The sequence below is a fragment of the Pseudophryne corroboree genome, chromosome 4 (assembly GCF_028390025.1).
Source record: "Pseudophryne corroboree isolate aPseCor3 chromosome 4, aPseCor3.hap2, whole genome shotgun sequence".
Taxonomy (NCBI): Eukaryota; Metazoa; Chordata; class Amphibia; order Anura; family Myobatrachidae; genus Pseudophryne; species Pseudophryne corroboree.
Genome location: NC_086447.1, coordinates 203,623,074 through 203,644,138, shown reverse-complemented (window position 1 = coordinate 203,644,138; position 21,065 = coordinate 203,623,074). Strand labels below are relative to the sequence as shown.

At 49.0% G+C, this 21,065-nt stretch overlaps 1 protein-coding gene across 2 annotated transcripts in view; it reads right to left on the bottom strand.

The window, feature by feature from the left end:
• The window catches only part of ANO7 (anoctamin 7), a 492,742-nt gene that overhangs the window by 418,921 nt on the left and 52,756 nt on the right, over window positions 1-21,065 (bottom strand). For both annotated transcript variants that reach the window (XM_063915810.1, XM_063915811.1), the window contains exon 2: window positions 16,043-16,177. The gene's annotated coding sequence lies outside the window, so the exon portion shown is untranslated. The remainder of the gene's footprint in view (window positions 1-16,042; window positions 16,178-21,065) is intronic.

Below are 21,065 nucleotides of genomic sequence, written 5' to 3'. Positions count from 1 at the left end.
CCCTGTCAGTCAGCGTCTCTGTGTCCACTGCAGAGGGAAAATGGCGCTGGTGAGCTGCTGGATCCGCTCATAGTGAAGCCCCGCCCCTTCAATGGCGCGCGGTTTTCCTGCTCTTTTTTTATACTGGCTGAGGTAATTTTGTGCATAAAATGGCGTCAGCCCCCTTTTAAGTCTGTAATGCCAGTCTGAGTACTGTTTACACATATACTGTACTGAGACTCAATTCACCCCCTCAGAAGCCGTGCGTCAGAAGCCGTGCGTCTGCACTGTGTACTGAGTCTGGAGACTCAGCCGCCCCATGTAAAAGCTGTGCGTCTCCGTACCCTCATGCCGCCATAATGGCCGGCGACCCGCTAACCGGGACGCCAGCTTAGTACTCACCACTCTTCTTTCTTCTGGCTCTGTTAGGGGTGGTGGCGTGCTGCGGGAATGTACGCTCGCCGTGGTGGGGCTTGCGAATAGTTCCCTCAGGAGCTAGTGTTCTGACAGCGGGGAACGGGACCATTAACTCTTCAAGAGGTTGGGCCGTTTCCCCACCTAAGTCCCACGAAGCAGGCAGACTGGTGCCATCCAGTCCTGTCTGAAAATAACAAACAGATAAAATAAATGCAGAAAACTCTTCTGGAGCTTACAGCAGCGTGACCGGCTCCTCCGGGCACATTTTCTAAACTGAGCCTGGTAGGAGGGGGATAGAGGGAGGAGCCAGCGCACACTATCAAATTATTAAAGTGCCCAAGGCTCCTAGTGGACCTGTCTATACCCCATGGTACTAAATGGATTCCCAGAATCCCCAAGGACGCAAGAGAAATTAAGTGTAGAAATTTTCAGGAGCTACGCTGGCTGGGAGCTACTCAAGTACAAAAGCATCACTGGTGTGTGATGCTTTTGTACTTGTGCGACAAGGCAGGGACCAGTGTCCTGCGGTGGGGTGAGGCAGGTGAGGCAGAGCCTTTCCTGTCATACTAACGATTGTGCCAGAGCTTTGACTGTATAAAGTATATGACAAATACAAAGAATATGTTTGAAATCTCTTCTTTGCATTATTCTAATCATTTTTATAGTCAAAACTCTGAAGTAAAAAGTCTATGGCAGGTGAGGCAGTGCCTCACCTGTCTATCTTTTCCGCACATCTCTGATCAAAACTCACCAAATTTCCAGGAGTTTATACTTCTGCCCCTGTGTATAATGCCCAGATGTACCCTTTGACTCATACTATATATTGCATGTAAATTTGGCTCAGGTGCATGCTAGTGCCTCCTGAGCCATTTAGCTCACCGCACGTCCCTGGCAGGGACTGACATGCGAGGCGGGCTAGCCCTGTGCTGGATGTCCCCCTGCATGTCAGTGTGACTGATCGTAGATGTGCTAAATTTAGCATATCTACGATAAACTCTGAATCACCCCAAAATTAATTTGGGCATAATTACCCTGCACTTGGCATATAATCATGATAGGTGCCATGCATTGGGTTATTTATTGAGCATAAGAAGAAAATAAACACAGCAGAGCTTCTTACCTCAATACTACATGAACGGTGTTCTAAAATTCTGAGTTGCAGTCACTTATTATATAAGAAGAAAATAAACACAGCAGAGCTTCTTACCTCAATACTACATGAACGGTGTTCTAAAATTCTGAGTTGCAGTCACTTATTATATAAATATAACTAATCCTGTAGCTGTGGCAGTCGTTTTCAGTGGTGAGTACCAGTTGGAGGTGTGACATAGCTGCTTACATACTGATAGTAACAGTTGTCAGATATATGTACATTGCAACACCCATTTCCTTCTGTTTGTCTACTATCTCCCTGCTTGATAAGGTCATTGCGATGATAAGGACATATAGTCACATTATACAGAATACCATTACTACACACTTCCTAAGTCCACAATCTTACATGTGAGACCGGATTCTCATCTGCTAGTTAGTTGTCCATTAGTCATGGACTAATTATTACCTGGGATTAGTAACTTGAATTGTGCACCTTGGGATAGTAAAATATTTATTCTCTTACCGAATATTAGGGGAACGGCAAAGGGATTCATAACCAATACAGCACTATGTTAAACATACTTGTTAATAGTGCAGCCTGATTTGCTGGGAGATACTGACTCCCTGAAACAGTCCTATCAATCTGCTTGAGATGATGTTGGATGGGCGCAACCCAGTGATGATATCATCACTCTCTTCCCACCATAGAGGAAGCAATGAGGAAAAGAATAAGAAGGCTATATGCTACAAAAAAAATGGCCGCCACTCTCCAGCACACTGATGCTACGTGAGTGGAGAGCTGCAATGGAGAGATAGACAGGGTAATTTGGGATGCAAGAATAGTAAAGGGCAGTATTGCCTATGGTAAATCATCTTGTATCACTGGGTAACTGGGCTAAACAGTAGACATACTAGCCATTTGTACAAACTCTTACCATGACCATTGCAGATATTTCTATCTATCTATCTATCTATCTATCTATACATACACTGCTCAAAAAAATAAAGGGAACACTTAAACAACACAATGTAACTCCAAGTCAATCACACTGTCCACTTAGTAAGCAACACTGATTCACAATCAATTTCCCATGCTGTTGTGCAAATGGAATAGACAACAGGTGGAAATTATAGGCAATTAGCAAGACACCCCCAATAAAGGAGTTGTTCTGCAGGTAGTGACCACAGACCACTTCTCAGCTCCTATGCTTTCTGGCTGATGTTTTGGTCACTTTTGAAAGCTGGCGGTGCTTTCACTCTAGTGGTAGCATGAGACTGAGTCTACAACCCACACAAGTGGCTCAGGTAGTGCAGCTCATCCAGGATGGCACATCAATGCGAGCTGTGGCAAGAAGGTTTGCTGTGTCTGTCAGCGTAGTGTCCAGAGCATGGAGGCGCTACCAGGAGACAGGTTAGTACATCAGGAGACGTGGAGTAGGTCGTAGGAGGGCAACAACCCAGCAGCAGGACCGCTACCTCCGCCTTTGTGCAAGGAGAAACAGGAGGAGCACTGCCAGAGCCCTGCAAAATGACCTCCAGCAAGCCACAAATGTGCATGTGTCTACTCAAACGATCAGAAACATACTCCAGGAGGGTGGTATGAGGGCCCGACGTCCACAGGTGGGGGTTGTGCTTACAGCCCAACATTGTGCAGGACGTTTGGCATTTGCCAGAGAACATCAAGATTGGCAAATTCGCCACTAGCGCCCTGTGCTCTTCACAGATGAAAACAGGTTCTCACTGAGCACATGTGACAAACGTGACAGAGTCTGGAGACGCCAAGGAGAACGTTCTGCTGCCTGCAACATCCTCCAGCATGACCGGTTTGGCAGTGGGTCAGTAATGGTGTGGGGTGGCATTTCTTTGGGGGGCCGCACAGCCCTCCATGGGCTCGCCAGAGGTAGCCTGACTGCCATTAGGTACCGAGATGAGATCCTCAGACCCCGTGTGAGACCATATGCTGGTGCGGTTGGCCCTGGGTTCCTCCTAATGCAAGACAATGCTAGACCTCATGTGGCTGGAGTGTGTCAGCAGTTCCTGCAAGACAAAGGCATTGATGCTATGGACTGGCCCGCCCGTTCCCCAGACCTGAATCCAATTGAGCACATCTGGGACATCATGTCTCGCTCCATCCACCACAGACTGTCCAGGAGTTAACGGATGCTTTAGTCCAGGTCTGGGAGGAGATCCCTCAGGAGACCATCCGCCACCTCATCAGCAGCATGCCCAGGCGTTGTAGGGAGGTCATACAGGCACGTGGAGGCCACACACACTACTGAGCCTCATTTTGACTTGTTTTAAGGACATTACATCAAAGTTTGATCAGCCTGTAGTGTGTTTTTCCACTTTAATTTTGAGTGTGACTCCAAATCCAGACCTCCATGGGTTAATAAATTTGATTTCCATTGATCATTTTTGTGTGATTTTGTTGTCAGCACATTCAACTATGTAAAGAACAAAGTATTTAATAAGAATATTTCATTCATTCAGATCTAGGATGTGTTATTTTAGTGTTCCCTTTATTTTTTGAGCAGTGTATATACACAGTGCCTTGCCAAAGTATTCACCCTCTTGACTTGTTACCTATTTTGTTACATTACAACCTGTAATTTAATTTTTTTTTTCCATCTGAATTTTAGGTGATGGATCTGCACAAAATAGTCTAAGTTGGTGAAGTGTAACGAGAAAAATTTATATAAAAAAATTATTTTTATAAATAGAAAATTGGCATGTGCATATGTATTCACCCCCTTTGCTATGAAGCCCCTCAAAAGTTTTGTTGCAACCAATTACCTTCAGAAGTCACATAATTAGTGAAATAAAGTCCACCTGTGTGCAATCTAAGTGTGACATGATCTGTCAGTATAATCACACCTTTTCTGAAAGGCCCCAGAGCCTGCAACACCACTAAGCAAGAGGCATCACACCATGAAGACCAAGGAGCTCTCCAAACAAGTCAGGGACAAAGTTGTTGAGAAGTACAAGTCAGTTAACTCTCTTTCTGCGAGGTACACTGGGTTCCACAAAAAAACATTGGGGTGTAGAGTGTTTCTTGATCCAGAGACACCAACAGGCTAAAGCTTTAGGCTGTCCCAGGATGCATTTGGGCCTCCTCTGTAACCCCACCTCCAGGAACTGTGAGCTCAGTTTCGTTAACCATTCCAATGTAGGAGCAGGTAAGAGAGAAGGCAGATGTTAGTCACAGAACCACATTCTCACGACAGGAGAAGGGACCAGCGGCTGCCATACAAACCCATAGAAGCTAGGTGTGTCAGGGTGGGCGAACCTGTGAATCCCAGTGTACCTCGCAGAAAATAAGAATTTACTTACCGATAATTCTATTTCTCGTAGTCCGTAGTGGATGCTGGGAACTCCGTAAGGACCATGGGGAATAGCGGCTCCGCAGGAGACTGGGCACAAAAGTAAAGCTTTAGGACTACCTGGTGTGCACTGGCTCCTCCCCCTATGACCCTCCTCCAAGCCTCAGTTAGGATACTGTGCCCGGACGAGCGTACACAATAAGGAAGGATTTTGAATCCCGGGTAAGACTCATACCAGCCACACCAATCACACCGTACAACCTGTGATCTGAACCCAGTTAACAGCATGATAACAGAGGAGCCTCTGAAAAGATGGCTCACAACAATAATAACCCGATTTTTGTAACAATAACTATGTACAAGTATTGCAGACAATCCGCACTTGGGATGGGCGCCCAGCATCCACTACGGACTACGAGAAATAGAATTATCGGTAAGTAAATTCTTATTTTCTCTGACGTCCTAGTGGATGCTGGGAACTCCGTAAGGACCATGGGGATTATACCAAAGCTCCCAAACGGGCGGGAGAGTGCGGATGACTCTGCAGCACCGAATGAGAGAACTCCAGGTCCTCCTCAGCCAGGGTATCAAATTTGTAGAATTTAGCAAACGTGTTTGCCCCTGACCAAGTAGCTGCTCGGCAAAGTTGTAAAGCCGAGACCCCTCGGGCAGCCGCCCAAGATGAGCCCACCTTCCTTGTGGAATGGGCTTTTACAGATTTTGGCTGTGGCAGGCCTGCCACAGAATGTGCAAGCTGAATTGTACTACAAATCCAACGAGCAATAGTCTGCTTAGAAGCAGGAGCACCCAGCTTGTTGGGTGCATACAGGATAAACAGCGAGTCAGATTTTCTGACTCCAGCCGTCCTGGAAACATATATTTTCAGGGCCCTGACTACGTCCAGCAACTTGGAGTCCTCCAAGACCCTAGTAGCCGCAGGTACCACAATAGGCTGGTATAAGTGAAACGCTGAAACCACCTTAGGGAGAAATTGAGGACGAGTCCTCAATTCTGCCCTGTCCGTATGAAAAATTAGGTAAGGGCTTTTATAGGATAAAGCCGCCAATTCTGAGACCCGCCTGGCTGAAGCCAGGGCCAACAGCATTACCACTTTCCATGTGAGATATTTTAAGTCCACAGTGGTGAGTGGTTCAAACCAATGTGATTTTAGGAACCCCAAAACTACATTGAGATCCCAAGGTGCCACTGGAGGCACAAAAGGAGGCTGTATATGCAGTACCCCCTTGACAAACGTCTGAACTTCAGGAACTGAAGCCAGTTCTTTCTGGAAGAAAATCGACAGGGCCGAAATTTGAACCTTAATGGACCCTAATTTTAGGCCCATAGACAGTGCTGTTTGCAGGAAATGCAGGAAACGACCCAGTTGAAATTCCTCTGTAGGGGCCTTCCTGGCCTCGCACCACCCAACATATTTACGCCAAATACGGTGATAATGCTGTACGGTTACATCCTTCCTGGCTTTGATCAGGGTAGGGATGACTTCATCCGGAATGCCTTTTTCCTTCAGGATCCGGCGTTCAACCGCCATGCCGTCAAACGCAGCCGCGGTAAGTCTTGGAACAGACAGGGTCCCTGCTGGAGCAGGTCCCTTCTTAGAGATAGAGGCCACGGGTCCTCTGTGAGCATCTCTTGAAGTTCCGGGTACCAAGTCCTTCTTGGCCAATCCGGAGCCACGAGTATAGTCCTTACTCCTCTCCTTCTTATGATTCTCAGTACCTTGGGTATGAGAGGCAGAGGAGGGAACACATACACTGACTGGTACACCCACGGTGTTACCCGAGCGTCCACAGCTATTGCCTGAGGGTCCCTTGACCTGGTGCAATACCTGTCTAGTTTTTTTGTTGAGGCGGGACGCCATCATGTCCACCTTTGGTTTTTCCCAACGGTTCACAATCATGTGGAAGACTTCTGGGTGAAGTCCCCACTCTCCCGGGTGGAGGTCGTATCTGCTGAGGAAGTCTGCTTCCCAGTTGTCCACTCCCGGAATGAACACTGCTGACAGTGCTATCACATGATTTTCCGCCAGCGAAGAATCCTTGCAACTTCTGCCATTGCCCTCCTGCTTCTTGTGCCGCCCTGTCTGTTTACGTGGGCGACTGCCGTGATGTTGTCTGACTGGATCAGCACCGGCTGACCTTGAAGCAGAGGTCTTGCTAGGCTTAGAGCATTGTAGATGGCCCTTAGCTCCAGGATATTTATGTGAAGTGATGTCTCCAGGCTTGACCACAAGCCCTGGAAATTTCTTCCCTGTGTGACTGCTCCCCAGCCTCTCAGGCTGGCATCCGTGGTCACCAGGACCCAGTCCTGAATGCCGAATCTGCGGCCCTCTAGAAGATGAGCACTCTGCAACCACCACAGGAGAGACACCCTTGTCCTTGGTGACAAGATTATCCGCTGATGCATCTGAAGATGCGACCCGGACCATTTGTCTAGCAGATCCCACTGGAAGGTTCTTGCGTGGAATCTGCCGAATGGGATTGCTTCGTAAGAAGCCACCATCTTTCCCAGGACCCTTGTGCATTGATGCACTGAGACTTGGCCTGGTTTTAGGAGATCTCTGACTAGTTCGGATAACTCCCTGGCTTTCTCCTCCGGGAGAAACATCTTTTTCTGGACTGTGTCCAGGATCATCCCTAGGAATAGAAGTCGAGTCGTCGGGATCAGCTGCGATTTTGGAATATTGAGAATCCAACCGTGCTGGCGCAGCACTATCTGAGATAGTGCTACTCCGATTTCCAACTGTTCCCTGGATCTTGCCCTTATCAGGAGATCGTCCAAGTAAGGGATAACTAAAACTCCCTTCCTTCGAAGGAGTATCATCATTTCGGCCATTACCTTGGTAAAGACCCGGGGTGCCGTGGACAATCCAAACGGCAGCGTCTGAAACTGATAGTGACAGTTCTGTACCACAAACCTGAGGTACCCTTGGTGAGAAGGGTAAATTGGGACATGTAGGTAAGCATCTTTGATGTCCAGAGACACCATATAGTCCCCTTCTTCCAGGTTTGCAATCACTGCTCTGAGTGACTCCATCTTGAATTTGAACCTTTGTATGTAAGTGTTCAAGGATTTTAGGTTTAAAATTGGTCTCACCGAGCCGTCCGGCTTCGGTACCACAAATAGTGTGGAATAGTACCCCTTTCCCTGTTGTAGGAGGGGTACCTTGATTATCACCTGCTGGGAATATAGCTTGTGAATGGCTTCCAATACTGCCTCCCTGTCTGAGGGAGACGTCGGTAAAGCAGACTTTAGAAAACGGCGAGGGGGAGACGTCTCGAATTCCAATTTGTACCCCTGAGATACCACCTGAAGGATCCAGGGGTCCACTTGCGAGTGGGCCCACTGCGCACTGAACTTCTGGAGACGGGCCCCCACCGTGCCTGAGTCCGCTTGTAAAGCCCCAGCGTCATGCTGAGGACTTTGCGGAGGCGGGAGAGGGCTTTTGTTCCTGGGAACTGGCTGTTTGTTGCAGCCTTTTTCCTCTCCCTCTGCCACGGGGCAGAAATGAGGCGCCTTTTGCCCGCTTGCCCTTATGGGGCCGAAAGGACTGCGCCTGATAATACGGCGTCTTCTTAGGTTGAGAAGTTACCTGGGGTAAAAATTTGGATTTTCCAGCAGTTGCCGTGGCTACCAGGTCTGATAGACCTACCCCAAATAACTCCTCCCCCTTATAAGGCAATACTTCCATGTGCCTTTTAGAATCCGCATCACCTGACCACTGCCGCGTCCATAAACCTCTTCTTGCAGAAATGGACAGCGCGCTAACTCTTGATGCCAGTCGGCAAATATCCCTCTGTGCATCACGCATATATAGAAATGCATCCTTCAAATGCTCTATAGTCAGTAATATACTGTCCCTAGGGTATCAATATTTTCAGTCAGGGAATCCGACCACGCCAGGCCCGCACTGCACATCCAGGCTGAGGCGATTGCTGGTCGCAGTATAACACCCGTGTGAGTGTATATACATTTTAGGATATTCTCCAGCTTTCTATCGGCAGGTTCCTTTAGGGCGGCCGTATCAGGAGAGGGTAGTGCTACCTGTTTAGACAAGCGTGTGAGCGCTTTATCCACCCTAGGGGATGTTTCCCAACGTGCCCTATCCTCTGGCGGGAAAGGGTACGATGCCAATAACCTTTTAGGAATTATCAGTTTTTTATCTGGGGAAACCCACGCCTCATCACACACTTCATTTAATTCCTCGGATACAGGAAAAACTACAGGCAGTTTTTTCTCACCAAACATAATACCCTTTTTAGTGGTACTTGTATTATCAGAGATATGCAATACATTTTTCATTGCTTCAATCATGTAACGTGTGGCCCTAGTGGAAGTCACGTTTGTCTCCTCATCATCGACACTGGAGTCAGTATCCGTGTCTGTGTCTGCCATTTGAGGTAACGGGCGTTTTAAAGCCCCTGATGGCATTTGAGACCCCTGGACAGGCACAAGCTGAGTAGCCGGCTGTCTCATGTCGTCAACTGTCTGTCGTAAAGAGCTGACACTGTCACGCAATTCCTTCCATAAGCTCATCCACTCAGGTGTCGACTCCCTAGGGGGTGACAACTCTATAATAGGCAATTGCTCCGCCTCCATCTCATTTTCCTCCTCAAACATGTCGACACAATCGTACCGACACACCGCACACACACAGGGAATGCTCTGATAGAGGACAGGACCCCACTAGCCCTTTGGGGAGACAGAGGGAGAGTATGCCAGCACACACCAGAGCGCTATATATAGACAGGAATACCACTATAAAATGTGCTTTTCCCTTTATAGCTGCTGTTAGTATTAAAACTGCGCCAAATTAGTGCCCCCCTCTCTTTTTTACCCTTTTCTGTAGTGCAGGACTGCAGGGGAGAGTCAGGGAGACGTCCTTCCAGCGGAGCTGTGATGGAAAATGGCGCCTGTGTGCTGAGGAGATAGGCTCCGCCCCCTTCTCGGCGGCCTTTTCTCCCGCTTTTTGGTGAGTTCTGGCAGGGGTTAAAATACATCCATATAGCCCTGGGGGTTATATGTGGTGTATTTATGCCAGCCAAGGTGTTTACATTGCTGCTCAGGGCGCCCCCCCCTAGCGCCCTGCACCCTCAGTGACCGAAGTGTGAAGTGTGCCTGAGTAACAATGGCGCACAGCTGCGGTGCTGTGCGCTACCTTGTTGAAGACTGATGTCTTCTGCCGCCGATTTTTCCGGACCTCTTCTTGCTTCTGGCTCTGTAAGGGGGCCGGCGGCGCGGCTCTGGGACCGAGCTCCGAGGCTGGGCCTGTGTTCGGTCCCTCTGGAGCTAATGGTGTCCAGTAGCCTAAGAAGCCCAAGCTGGCTGCAAGCAGGCAGGTTCGCTTCTTCTCCCCTTAGTCCCTCGATGCAGTGAGCCTGTTGCCAGCAGGTCTCACTGAAAATAAAAAACCTAAAACTAAACTTTCACTAAGAAGCTCAGGAGAGCCCCTAGTGTGCACCCTTCTCGGCCGGGCACAAAAATCTAACTGAGGCTTGGAGGATGGTCATAGGGGGAGGAGCCAGTGCACACCAGGTAGTCCTAAAGCTTTACTTTTGTGCCCAGTCTCCTGCGGAGCCGCTATTCCCCATGGTCCTTACGGAGTTCCCAGCATCCACTAGGACGTCAGCGAAAGAGAGTTAACAATGGTAAGTCTACCATAACTCTCCTTTTCTGCAGCGGGGTACACTGTGTTCCACAGGAAACCATTGGGGATGTCCTAAAGCAGTTCCTCAAGGGAGGGGATGTGCCTTAGCAGGTATGAGAACCCAGTGTCCAAAGGAAGCATCCTGGGAAGTATCAAAGGCATAGAACCTAATGAACGTGTTTACAGAGCATCACGTAGCCGTCTTGCACAATTGTTCTGCGGACGCGCCACGGCGGGCCGCCCAATGAGGTCCAACAGACCGAGTAGAATGGGCTTTAATAGCAGCAGGAGCTGGGAGACCAGCCTGCGCATAATCCTGTGCAATCACCATTCTAATCCATCTGGCCAAGGTTTGATTATTCGCAGGCCAGCCACGTTTGTGGAGACCAAACAGTACAAAAAGGGTATCTGACTTCTTGATAGAGGCAGTCCTCTCCACATATATACGGAGAGCCCTTACCACATCCAAAGACCGCTCTTTGGGGGACAAATCCGAAGAAATAAAGGCCGGGACCACAATCTCTTGGTTACGGTGAAAAGATGACACCTTCTTAGGTAAATAACCTGGGCGAGTTCTGAGAACTGCCCAGTCATGATGTAATATTAGAAAAGGTGGACGACAGGACAAAGTGCCTAGGTCCAACACCCTTCTAGCAGAGGCAATAGCCAAAAGAAACAGGACCCTGGCTGTGAGCCATTTGAGGTCCACTGACTCAAGAGGTTTAAATGAAGACTCTTGCAGGGCATTCAGGGCAACAGACAGATCCCATGGAGCCACCGGAGGGACATAGGGAGGCTGAATCCTTAACACACCTTGAGTGAATGTATGAACGTCAGGTAGAGACGGTATGCGATCAGGATCCCGCCAGACGGAATCCCTGCGGTCGGAATACCGACACCAGGATCCCGACTGGCACAATCCCGACATATTCTCCCTCTGTGGGTGTCCACGACACCCATAGAGGGAGAATAAATTAGTGTGCCGAGCATAGGGAGGCACCGTGCCCACGAGGGTCTGCGTTGCGCTGGCCCCCCTGTCAGGATTGTGCCGGTCGGGATCCCGGTGTCGGTATTCCGACCGCCGGGATTCCGTCCGGCGGTAATACGCACTGATCCCGTAGAGACGCAATTTTTTTCTGATACCACACCTACAAGGCAGATATGTGAACCTTGAGGGAAGTTAGACGAAGGCCTAAGTCCAGACCTTGTTGCAGGAAAGCCAGGATTCTGGAAGTTTTGAATCTGTACACATCATAGTTCTTATCAGCACACCAGATGAAGCAAGAATTCCAGAATCTGTAATAGATCCGGGCAGATGACGGTTTACGGGATTTCGACATAGTTTGGATGACTGCCTCAGAGAATCCTTTGGCCCTCTAGAGTGATGCTTCAAGAACCACGCCGACAAAGCCATTCTGGCCAGGTATGGATAGAGACACGGGCCCTGTACAAGGATGTCTTGTCATTGAGGAAGTAGAAAAGGGCACTCTGTCGATAAACTCTGCAGGTCTGAGAACCAATGCCATTTGGGCCACGCCGGAGCGTATTCCTCTTTCTTGCTGGAACTTCCGCAGGACCCTGGATAGGAGTGACACTGGAGGGATCACGTAAGGCAGCCATAAGTTCTATGGAATGGCTAGTGCATCCAAGAACGCTGCTTGAGGATCCCTGGTCCTTGATCCGAAGATCGGAACTTTGTGACTGTGTTGAGACGACATCAGGTCTACATCCGGTAGGCCCCACGTGTTCACTAGGAGTTGAAAGACTTCCGGATGAAGACTCCACTCTCCAAAGTGTACATCCGAACGACTGAGAAAGTCCGCTTCTCAGTTTAGGACACTCGGAATGAACACTGCCGATATTGCTGGCAGATGGCGTTCCGCCCATCAAAGGATTTTTGACACTTCCAACATTGTCTGACCGTACTTGAACTGGCCTGTTCTGTACCAGATGCAGGGAGAGAGATAACATTTTGAACACCGCCCGCAGCTCCAGAATGTTTATCGGGAGGAGAGACTTCTCCTTGGTTCAACGACCCTGGAAAGAGTGTTGCTCCAACACCGCACCCCATCCTCGCAGACTGGCATCCATTGTCAGCAGTACTCAGTCGGGGATCCAGAAGGGACGGCCCTTGCTCAATTGCTGGTCGTATAGCCTCAACATCAGCAATTGATGCACTTCTGGAGTCAAAGTAATCATGTGAGATTTGTTCTGATGAGGTAGGCTGTTCCACTTAGAAAGAATTTACCTCTGCAGAAGGCGGGAATGAAATTGAGCGTACTCTACCATGTTGAATGCCGACACCGTCAGGCCAAGTACTTTCATTGCCGAGTGCATCGACACTCTGGGGTGACAAAGGAAGCATCTTATCCTGGCCTGAAGCTTCAGGACTTTCTCCGGAGACAGGAACAGACGTTGACTGTGTGTGTCCAGGAGTGCCCCCAGGTGCACCATGCTCTGAGTTGGGACCAGCAAGGATTTCTTCCAATTGATGAGCCACCAGTGGGCTTGTAGGAAGCTTACCGTCAGTTGCAGATGACTGAGGAGGACATCATGTGAGTTTGCCAGGATCAGCAAGTCGTCCAGATACAGCAGGATCCTGACTCCCTGGCGACGGAGATGGGACGTCATTATGGCTATGACCTCGGTGAAGATCCGAGGAGCTGTAGCCAGTCCAAATGGAAGCGCCTGGAACTGATAGTGTAGGTTGCCAATAACAAATCCGCAGATACTGCTAATGTGACTTGGCAATAGGTATATGCAGGTACGCATCCTGAATATCCAGGGATACCATATAGTCTCCGGGTTCCATCGCCAGTACAATTGAGCGCAGCGTCTCCATACGGAACTTGGACACCCTCACACACTTGTTTAGTGATTTGAGGTTGAGTATAGGCCGGAAGGACCTATCGGGTTTTGGGGCTAGAAACAGGGTTGAGTAGTGACCACTGCCCCTTTGGGACAGAGGTACCGGCACTACCACTCCTGTATCCAGGAGAGAACTCGCAACCTGCTGCAGAGCTTGCGCCTTTAATGGATCCGAAGGGATGACCGTGGTGCAAAACTGGCGAAGGGGACGTCTCTTGAAAGAGAGCGCGTACCCGTGTGAGACAAATTCTCGTACCCATGCGTCTGAAGTGGTCTTCAACCAGACCTGGGTGAACTGCAGAAGTCGGCCTCCCACCCCGTCATGTGGCAGGCTTGTCTTGTTTAGAAGCAGGCTGATGGGCTGCCCAGGATTGTTTTGTCTTGGGCTTAGTGGTTTTGGAAGCACGAGATTGTCTCAGGTATACCTTACCTTTTGTTTTCCCTTGAGGTCGAAAAGAACTAAAAGTGGTAACTTTTGCCTTCTGTGCAGAAGGATTAGTATTTAGAAGAAAGGCAGTCTTGGCAGCCACCAAACATATGTCTCCCTTAAAAGGGAGTACCTCCAAGATCTTTTTGGAGTCCAGGTCAACCTTCCATGACCTCAACCACAGAATATGGCGAGCCAGGACAGACGTTATCGACGCCTTAGCCGCCAACACACCCACCTCAGAGGACGCTCTCTTGGAAATAATAAGAAGTGGTGGTGATGTGAGACAGGTATTGTCTGGCATTGTCAGATACTGTATATCCTCAGGCAGCTCATCCTCTAATGCCTGAACCCATGTTTCAATACCTTTAGCAGCACATGAGGCAGAAATAGTGGGTCTATGTACAGCACCTGTCAGGGAGTAAATAGATTTCAGGCATCCCTCCACACAATTATCTGTCGATACTTTCAGTGAAGTGACAGTGGTGACAGGCAGAGTTGATGACACCACTAGGCGGGTGACATGAGAATCCACCGGCGGTGAACTTTCCCACTTGTTACATAAGGGTAGCGAGCTAAGGCCCATTTAGAGAGAGGGAATTTCTTCCCGGGATTAGACCAGGGTTCCTGCCTGATGTCCACCAAATGGTCAGAAAGGGTTAACAGATTTTTAGCCACCTTCTGCCGTTTAAACATGTCAGTTTTCTTGGTGACAGTAGTGGGTTCCTCATCATCAGTGATTTATAGGATTTGCTTAATAGCAACCACTAGAGCAGGGACGTCAATTTGCATTGTAGAATCCTCATCAGAAACGCCTGATTCAGTGCCTGACAGGACAGTATGCTCCCCCTCCTCTTCAGATGAAACATCTGAGAGATTTGTGGATTGTGAGGAGGAAGCAGTCCGCTTAGATGACCCAGCGACATGGGAGTGACCAGAGGTAGATTTTTGTCTGACCAAGGAATGAGTCAACTGCTGCAATTGGTTAGACAAGTTGTCCGCCCAAGTCGGATTAACCATAGGGACTATTTGAGGCTGTAATGGTACAGGCGGTCCCATAGGGGGCATTAGGCGTTCCACTAGAGTACCCAGTAGGCTTGAGAATGCGGCCCAGGGTGGCTCCTGATTGGATACAGGAGTTGTAGACTGACTGGAGAGTGTATGACACATGGTACACAGACCATCATACACAGATTCCCCCTCTGGTAAATCCTTGGCGCATACTCTGCATGATGCAGAAGCGTCCACAGATTTACTGTCCTTCCTGTTAGGCATTGTACACAAATGCAACAGAGAGCAGTTTAGTACGATGAAGCCAGACCGAGTATAATACCTGCGAATAAATCCGATAGTATGGGACTGAGTCCCCAGTACACAACACCTGCGAATAAATCCGGTATTATGTGACTGAGTACATACTGTGATGCACTATATAAACGACCCTGGCGCACCTAGAGGGTGATTCAGACCTGATCGCACGCAGGCGGTTTTTTGCAGTGCTGCGATCAGGTAGTTGCTGCCTACAGGGAGAGGGGGTAAACGCTGTGCAGGGGTGCGATCGCTTGTGCAGAGAGTTGCACAAACAAGAGTTTGTGCAGTCTCTGCACAGTGCAGGACTTACTCAGCCGCTGCGATGATCCGGCCAGGAGCTGACGTCAGGAACCCTCCCTCCAAACGGCTGGGCACGCCTGCGTTTTTCAGTACATTCCCAAGAAACGATCAGTTGACACTCACAAACGGCCTCTTCCTGTCAATCTTCTTGCAATTGCTTTCTTCGTAGATTCCGTCACTGTCTGGCGATCCCTGTCGCCGGTGGCCGACACGCCTGCACATTGTGGTGCATACGCATGCGCAGTTCAGACCCAATCGCACCGCTGCAAAAGAAGCTAGCGAGCGATCGGGTCTGAATGACCCCCCTAGTCCCTTAGGGTACAGAATATAGTGATAGATCTCTAGGAAACACTGAAAGTGAAACCTCACAGCAGATACAGGCACACACAGTCACATTAGCAATGCAGATAATTATTAGTATGACAAAACTGCACTGAACTAATATATGTACATATATATATATATATATGTACATACATATATATATATATATATATATATATATATATATCAACACGCAGCGGCACTCAGAGACTCAGGACAGCAAATAAAGTCAAAGAAAACTGTGTTTTAATCTATCACTGGAACAGGTGACCAATGTTTCGGGGCCGTGATGCCCCTTTGTCAAGGTAATACAAGTGAAAACAAATTTAAAAATACCTGTTGTTATGTGAAAGAAGACCTACGAACGATACACGTGCCGGGGGAAGGCGGTGGGAATGGCATCTGCCTCGAACCTCTGATACTAGTGAGACGTGCACACACTTGGACGTCATCAGCCGATGAGAGATGGGGCTGTGTAAACATATAAACAAAAGTGCTACAGTGTTAAAGCTAAAAGATATAAACCATCGTACTTAAACAAGAATCTACACATATAAGGACAACAATCCATGCTATTAAGTGAAAATTACTGCTATGCATATAAGTATATTAGTGGGGTATAGTTGAGGGATCGCAGGTTAATAAACAGCATATAAATATATGATTAATGATTAACTTTTATAATCTAAGCAGAATGTTTTTTGCCCAAGAAATGCAGAACACCAGGAGACCACACGATTCTTATAGAAAAATATTGACCTCTTGCAGCTTACCAGTGTTCTTTAAGACTTATATATTGTATGCAAGAACTCTATACATATTGTGTACCCTTATGTAGAAATGCCACTACTAGAAGTAGTATTCCTCCTTCTGGCTTGAACTTCCGTATCACTCTGGGCAGAAGAGACACCGGAGGGAACACGTATGGCAGCCGAAAGTTCCATGAAATTGCCAGTGAGTCAACAAACGCTGCTTGAGGATCCCTTGTTCTTGCTCTGAAGACCGGAACCTTGTGATTGTGTCGAGACACCATCAGGTCTACATCTGGTAGGCCCCACTTGTCCACTAAGAGTTGAAAGACTTCCGGATGAAGACTCTACTCTCTGGCGTGTATGTCCTGATGACTGAGGAAGTCCGCTTCCCAGTTGAGGATTCCCGGAATGAACACTGCCGATATGGCTGGCAGATGGCGTTCCGCCCAATGAAGGATTTTTGACACTTCCATCATTGCCATGCGGCTTCGAATGCCACCTTGATGATTTATGTACACCACCATGATGGCGTTGTCCGACTGTACTTAAACAGGACTGTTCTGTACCAGAGGCAGGGCAAGTTTCAGCGCATTGAATACTACCCACAATTCCAGAATATTTATCGGGAGGAGAGAGTCCTCCCTGGTCCACCGACCTTGAAGAGAGTGTTGCTCCAACACTACGCCCCTGCCCCGCAGACTGGCATTCGTCGTTAGGAGGACCCAGTTGGAGATCCAGAAGGGACGACCCCTGCACAATTGTTGGTCCTGTAGCAACCAGCTCAGTGACAGACGGACCTCCGGAGTCAAGGAGATCATTTGAGACCTGATCCGGTGAGGCAGGCCATCCCACTTGGAAAGGATTAACCTCTGTAGAGGGTGGGAATGAAATTGAGCGTACTCTACCATGTCAAAAGCCGACAACATGAGGCCTAGTACTTGCATCGCCGAGTGTATCGACACTCTTGGACGAGAGAGGAAGCATCCGATTCTGTCCTGAAGCTTTAGGACCTTCTCTGGAGACAAGAACATACGTTGGTTGTGTGTGTCCAGTAACGCCCCCAGGTGCACCATGCTCTGAGCAGGGACCAGCAAGGTTTTCTTCCAGTTGATGAGCCACCCGTGGGCTTATAGGAATTGGACCGTCAGTTCCAGATGACGGAGAAGAACCTCTGGGGAGTTCGCCAGGATCAACAAGTCGTCCAGATACAGCAGGATCCTGATACCCTGACGGTGGAGAAGGGCCGTCACGACTGCCATGACCTTGGTGAAGATCCGAGGAGCCGTAGTCAGTCCGAAAGGTAAGGCTTGGTATTGATAATGTAGATTGGCAATAGCAAACTGCAGATATTGCTCATGCGACATGGCAATATGTATGTGTATGTAAGCATCCTGTATGTCCAGGGATACCATATAATCCTTGGGTTCCAAAGCCAGTACAATAAAGCGCAGGGTTTCCATACGGAATTTGGATACCCTGACAAATTTTTCAAAGATTTTAGGTTGAGTATAGGCCAGGAGGATCCATTCGGCTTCGGAACCAGAAACAGCGTCGAACAGTATCCCCCGCCTTTCTGAGACAGAGGCATCAGCACAATCACTCCAGTATCCAGGAGGGTTTGTACAACCAAATGTAGAGTTTGTGTTTTTAACGGGGGACGTCTCCTGAAGGAGATTGCGTACCGGTGAGAGACCACTTCCTGCACCCAGGCGTCCGAAGTGGTCTTCAACCATACCTGGGCGAACTGCAGAAGTCGGCCTCCCACCCAGGGGTCCCCCAGGGGGAGGCTCGCCCCGTCATGAGAGCAGGCTTGTCTGGTTTGGAAGCAGGCTGACGGATGGCCCAAGAACGTTTAGGTTTGGGCTTAGAGGATTTGGAAATGCGAGACTGTCTCGGGTATGCCTGACCCTTTGCTTTACCTGGAGGGCAAAAGGAACAAAAAGTAGTACTCTTAACCTTCGGAGCTGAAGGATTAGTACTTGGGAGAAATGCAGTCTTGGCCGACACCAAGTTGGTCACAATCTTGTTCAGATGCTCCCCAAATAGTATATCTCCCGTAAAAGGGAGCACCTCCAAGGGCTTCTTAGAGTCCAGGTCCACCAACCAGGACCGTAACTATAGAATTTAGCGAGCTAGGATAGATGTAGTAGTTGCCTTAGCTGCCATAACGCCTGCATCAGAGGCCGCCTCCTGAATATAATGGGAGGCTGTGGTAATATATGACAGATATTGTCTGGCAGTGTCAGAAAAATTAAGAGGTAGCTCTTCCTCAATAGCTTGAACCCATGCTTCAATGCCTTTTACAGCCCAAGAGGCTGCCATAGTGGGTTTATGTACAGCACCTGTAAGGGTGTAAATAGACTTCAAGCAACCTTCCACACGTTTATCCATCGGTTCCTTCAAAGAGATGACTGTGGTGACAGGCAGAGTCGATGACACCACAAGACGGGCTGCATGGGAGTCCACTGGTGGCAGGGTTTCCCACTTGTTACTCAACTCCGCAGAAATAGGATAACGAGCTAACATCTTTTTAGACAGGAAAATTTATTTCCTGGAGAAGACCAGGATTCTTGACGTATGTCAATTAAATGGTCAGAATGTGGTAAAACTAAATTTAGTAACCTTCTGACGTTTGAACTTATCAAGTTTCTTAGACGTGTCAGCAGGGTCAACGTCATCATCAATCTGAAGAATCAGCTTGATAGCCTCCACTAGGTCAGGGACATCAACCTGTGTTGTAGAATCATCATCAGAAGCAGCAGTATCAGCATCTGATGGATCAGTATATTCCCCATCTGAATCGGAAGAATCATCCAAAATATTAGTAGACTAGGTGATTCATCTCGCCCTACAGGCACTCTACGCTCCGTTAACGCCTGCACGCCTTTGAACATACGCAGGCCGGTAGATAACAGATCCAGAAATGCAGGGCAGTATAGAGGACATACAGAAATGGGGTCCGGTTGAGAAAAGACAGATAGGCGTAGGGGGATAGAAAGGAAATGTACTGAAACGCTGTGCGATCGGTAAAGGATAGGGTGAGGCAGGGAGAGGATAAAGAGAGGCAAGGTGTTAGAGAAAATACCGTTGCAAGAGGCTACGACCCGTTAACCCCTGCACGGGCTTCAACTATGCTATAATTGTTATTATATGGAGTATTACCTGCAAAAAAATTTATGCTAGTGGGTAAATATTGCAAGGGGGAAGGGCGTACGATTGTCAAGGGGGGGTAGCCCTTTGTGAGGGCGTGAAGAGTGGCTGCAGGGCACAATGAATAACATAGTGTAGTATATACTGCTAGTGTATGCAGCGCAGCTTATACACACAGTGGCCACAGGTATCAGAGCCGCGTATACACACAATGGACACAGGTAGCAGCGCAGCTTATACACACAGTGGCCACAGGTAACGGAGCCGCAAATCCACACAGTGGCCAGAGGTAGCAGCGCAGCTTATACACACAATACCCAAAGGTAGCAGCACAGCTTATACACACAGTGCCCACAGGTAGCAGAGCCACTTATACTCACAGTGCCCACAGGTAGTAGAGACATGTATACACAACGTGCCCACAGGTAGCAAATCAGTTTATACACACAATGTCCACAGGTAGCAGTGGTGCTTATACACACAATGGCCCCCGGTAGCAGCGCCACTTCTACACACAATACCCATAGGTAACAGAGGAGCTTATATACACAGTGGCCACAGGTAGCTGAGCCGCTTATACACACAATGGCCACAGGTAGCAGCACCACTTGTACACACAATGACCACTTTTAGCAGCACCGCTTATACACACAATGCCCACAGGTAGCAGTGTAGCTTATACACACAATGGCCACAGGTAGCAGAGCCGCTTATACACAGTGCCCACATGTAGCAGAGTTGGTTCTACACACAATGGCTACAGGTAGTAGCTGCGTTTATACACACAGTGCCCACAGGTAGCAGCGCCACTTATACACAATGCCCACAGGTAGCAGTGTCGCTTAGACACATAATGGCTACAGTATTAGTGTTTCTTATTAATCCAATGTCCATTGCTGTGGGTGGGGGCGGGGTGCCAGGGGTGGGGGGGTGCGGATGGGGTCTGTAGATGCTGCTGGTGGTGGAGGGGCAGGTGCGGGGGGCTGTGGATGAAGGAGGGGGTCTAGTGGTGCTGAGCGTGGGGTAGGGGCGATGTAGTGGGGGTGCGTTTGGGGAGGTGAGGTTGCAGGGGGGGTTGGGTAATGGGTTCTAGAAGTGCTGCAGGTGGGGGAGATGTGGGTGCGGGATGGTGTGGATGGGGTATGTAGATGCTGCGGGTGGAAAAGGTGTGGCTGCAGGGGAGCCGTGGATGGGGGAGGGTCGACCGGAGGTGCTGTGGGTGAGGGAGGGGAAAGTGTGGTAGGTCTGCGAATGGGGGAAGGTGTCTATAGATGATGTGGGTGGGGGAGGGGGCCGGAGGTGCTGTGGTTGGGGGAGTGGCGGCTGCGGGGGTGTGGTGGGGGTCCGGATGCGCTGCGGGCAGGGGAGGGGCGGGTGCGGGGATGCCGCGAATGGGGGAGGGGGTCCGAGGGTGCTGTGGGTGGGTGAGGGGTTACCACAGTTGGGGAGGGCTGGGT